Raw genomic sequence first — 4,298 nt, 5'->3', positions numbered from 1 at the left:
CCCGGCCGACCCCTCACGCTCTCCCGCCCCCCACCCCTCTCTTTTCGGGGATTCTGAGGGGTTATGAAGGGCAAATGAGGCACCCCCTCCCCCTCGGCCTGCACGGCGGTTATGAGGGAGTTTATCCCTCACTTCTCTCTGCTCCATCTGCACAGGAAGAGGGGGGTGAAGGGGGGGATCGCTTTGAGCGGTGTCAGCGGGATCGGGGGCTGCCCGGGTTGCGTGCGTCCGTCCCCGGTGCCGCGGCGAGGAGGGGGCTGTGTCGTGCCCCCCCGCCCCCCACCCCACTGCCGGCCTGGGACTCTTTCCCTCCCGCCCCCCTCCCCTCGCTCCTAAGCGGGAGTTTCCAGGAAGCGCTGAGAAGAGCCGCACCACCGCGCAGCCTCTCGCACAGCGAGTTCCTTCCGCGAAACCGTGGCAAGAACGTCAAGTAGTCCCAACCGCCTCTCCGCCCTCACCCGGCAAAAAGCTCCATCCCGCTCTCCCTTAGCGTAGCGCCGTTAGGGAAAAGGGGGAATAAGTGTTCTCCTCCCTACCCTCACCCCGCGGCCGGTATAAATCAGGAGGAAGCGGGGGGGGGAGGGGAGGTTAGAAAAACGAAGCGCCGGCTCCGGTGGAGGAGTCCGGAGGCGCGGAGGAGTGAGGAGGCACGGGGAGCTCTGCGCGAGGGAGGGGGGTGAGCGGGAAAACGCGGCGCGGAGCCGGGAACAGCGCCCCCTCCCCCTCCGGCGGGGCGGAGGGGGGGCCCGGCAGCCCGCCGCCTCCTCACGGTTCCCCTCGCCGGGGCGAGCGGCAAAGTTGGGGGAAACTTTCCCCCGGTTTAGGGCGAGGGTCTGGGGACGTACCTCGGCCCCCCCCTCCTCACACAAGTCGGAGTGCTCCTGGCAGGTGAGCGTCCTCAGAGCAGTTTCCACACGGGCCCCTGAGCTGCCCCTTCCCCCCGGCCCCCCCCCCCCCCCCCCGCCCGCCCGCCCGCCCGCCCGCCCCATCACCCACCCTATCACCCACCCTCGGTTTTCCTCCCCCTTCCTTGAGGGCCGTGCGTTTCTTGACAGCACACCTGGGCCCTCCCTCCGGCCCTCAGCCGCGGAGGCTGGTCTTCCTGCGCCTTACAGATAAGGAACCGGGCTCACCCCACCCCACCGATGGCCACCCCCACCCCATGGGCAACTTATTGGCTCTTTTTTCTGGATTAGCAGGCATCTGAGTCGCCGGAACGCGCCGCCACGTTGAGGGAAGTTTGCCCCCGGTCCCCGGTTCCCCCCTCCCCCGGATGTTTGACTTCGCACAGGACCCCACAAATCCTAGAGCTGCCCTTACACGAGAGCTTCACATCCTCCCGTTAACCCTGCAGGGAGAGCAGGGCAAGAAACTGTGATCTAAGGCCCTAACCACCACCACCACCCCCCGATCCCCTCCCCCTATCCCAGTTACACAGGCTTCATGTCCTCCTATTAACCCTGTGGAGAGAGGACAAAAGCTAAACTATGATCCTGCTCTGCTTCCCCCATCCCATTCCCAGCTACATGAGCTTCACATCCTCCTGTTAACGCTGAAAGGAGAGGAGAACAAGAGCTGCTGATGATTGTAAGGCCTTGCTCTGCTTCTCCCCACCCCCTCCGCCAGCCCCATCCCCCACTGCAGCTCCCATAGACTTGCATCCCTCCCATTAACGCTGAAAGGGGAGGACAGGAGCTCTGATGGGTTTTTCTCAGGCTTACTCTGTTTTCTGCCCCCCCCCCCTCCCAATACCAGCTCCACAGCCCTGCGTAAGTGCAAAGCCTGCAGCTGGCTCTGCTAGCACATCGACTGAATGCCCCCTTTCCTCTGAGCTCCACAGCCCTGCAAGGAAAAAAAAAAAAAAACCACCGCGATTCCCCTCGTTTTGCTTATTCATTATAAGGGGCTGGTAGTGTGCTTTTTAAAACGTGTGATCTCTCGGTTTAGAAGCATCTGTGCTTTAAGAATGAGGTTTTGTCTTCTATCATCTTGAATGTAGCTCTTCTTAATAATCACTTGAAGTGCTCCATTTTTGTCCTTAAAGTTCTGTTTTATTACCTCTTCTGCATCAGTGAAGGTCGGTTTAACCCTTTATATACGAAAATCAGCAGTCACTTTTTCAAAAGGTTGCCTTATTCTTTACTAATTCATGGTGATGGTAATATTTTATTGAGTGAGGGTTTTTTTCCAGACCAGTCCTGATGCATGCTGAAAGAAGCGTGTGCTTCAGCACTGATTAAAGTCATGTATGAGTTAATGAGAAGCTTGCAGAGTATGTGAAGCAAGAGAAAATCTTTAACCAGCTCTGCTGTTCCTGCTACATACCACAAACTTGTAAGCTGTAACCAGAAGGTGGATTGAATTTGTTTAAAATGCTGCAGTAGGAGACTCTTTTAATTGCATCACAGGTGGATGCTCACTCAATGTATTATCGTTTTCAAAATACCTTAAAGTTGGGTGGGTTTGGGTTTTTTTTTTTAAGCATTTGAGACTTCATATTTCAAAGTATGTTGAAATCCATGGATTAAGGATGCTACAAGCCTACAAAGTATTATTTTCTGGGTTGTTGTTGTTTGTTTTTTTTTTAATTTTAAACAATCTCTTGGTTTCCCTGTGCTGCTTCCGGGATTAATAGATTGATAACACGTAAGAGGCTCTCAGGTGCTGGAGGAATGGTAGCGGTGGGGTCAACGTTCTAGTTGTGGGACTTCTAATTTAAGAAATGTATTGTCATATGGAATAAGATCAAAGCTGAATCCTGCTTGCATTTAGGTCCAAATATAAAATACACTTTGGAAGGAGTCCCCAGTGAACACTGAGAGTAATTAAGTAAAAATAAAACCTTTCCCTTCCCCCCCACCCCTTTTAACACAGACAAGTAAGAGCAACACTGTTTTCATTACACCATTTTCATTATGTGTCCTGATATTTCTTAATTTTGTATTGCATCTTAAATCCTCAAGTGGCTTATAATTTCTGTGATTTGGGGGTATTTGTAGACCATACTTTTAAAGAAGCCATCTCACTGTGTCCCAAAAGGAGCTATTGAGCAGTCATTCTCATAAAGAAGACTGAACTTCTTACAGCTTTGCCTTTCCAAAGATCTATTTTTTTCCTGTTATTTTCATACTTAATTGTTGAATTCCTTTCTCCTTACATTAAGTAAATATTTATTAGTACCAGTTGGATTTTTTCATCTTTTTAAAAGAACAGAGCCTTGTCACCGAGACAATCACTTCATACCGTATTGAGGAGATGACATAAAAAAGGAGTGAAGGAGGGTTGTCTTGTGCTGGGAACATCAGTGCCATTTTTGGAAAACAATACTATAGGAAATGGAAATGAAAAATACATTTTATGCTGGTGGGAACTTGTAATGAGGCTAAGAGAGGATTTGATGTCTCAGAAAAGCAATCATTACAAGGGGAAAAGTGGGACTTTATCATACATTTGTAAAAGTTCTCTGGCTGAATATCCTTTTGGGGATCTGAAATTTGGCTCAAGTCTGTTTATGAACATCTGTTGAATGGAATTTTAAAAAGGCACAGATTATAATCTTAGTTTCTGTTGACTGTTTAAGATGATACAATAAAGCAAAATAAATGTATCTGCAAGTATGTGGTTGGGTTTTTTTAATGATGAGCTGCATGAATGTTCAGTAGCCTATACTACTGTTACCTGGTTGTATATGTGTTTTCCATACATTTTTCTCTTTAGCATATGAATTATAGCCCCCACCCCTTTCTGTAGCTGTTTGATTCCATTTGAATACTTTCCTCGTAGCTTTCAAGTTTTACTTTTTTGTAACAGGAGACTCTCAGATTTAGGTGTCTCTGACATTTTTTGCACAAAGGATTTGGCGATGTATTTGAGGGGAAATTTTGAGAACTGTTGGGTATTCCCAGAACTGTGGCCATTTGCTTAGATTCACATCCTGCCCACCTGTCTTCTGCTCGGTTTCTGTAAATGCACTCGCTTTGTGTCCACTGTCTCAGGACAGGCCTGCTTCAGCATCTACTTCTGCAGCGTTTGTGACCTCCTGTTACTCAGGGAGGTCTTCACTGTAATTTTCCCTCCCGTTATTTTGCCTCTTTTGCAGCCTGATGTTTTTGCTGTTGTTTTATATTCCAAGCAAGGATCCTGTGAATGCCTCAGCTCAAAATTTAGGTCACCTCCGATGGAAGAAGGAGGCCTAGAAAGTAAAAATAAGATTTCAATGTGCCTTTAAAAGTGACGACTCTTTTGGAAAAAATGCACACCCTCATCTGTATGTTGTGGCTGTATGGAGTGGGGGGAGC

At 49.3% G+C, this 4,298-nt stretch overlaps 1 long non-coding RNA gene across 1 annotated transcript; it reads left to right on the top strand.

The window, feature by feature from the left end:
- Positions 1-668: 668 nt before the first annotated feature.
- On the top strand, positions 669-3,617 carry LOC142066830 (uncharacterized). Its single transcript, XR_012663804.1, has 2 exons — positions 669-888; positions 2,192-3,617. It is a non-coding gene; the product is annotated as an uncharacterized LOC142066830 (long non-coding RNA).
- Positions 3,618-4,298: the final 681 nt, after the last annotated feature.

The sequence above is a fragment of the Phalacrocorax aristotelis genome, chromosome 20 (assembly GCF_949628215.1).
Source record: "Phalacrocorax aristotelis chromosome 20, bGulAri2.1, whole genome shotgun sequence".
NCBI classification, from domain to species: domain Eukaryota; kingdom Metazoa; phylum Chordata; class Aves; order Suliformes; family Phalacrocoracidae; genus Phalacrocorax; species Phalacrocorax aristotelis.
This window is presented reverse-complemented; position numbering and strand designations above follow the sequence as displayed.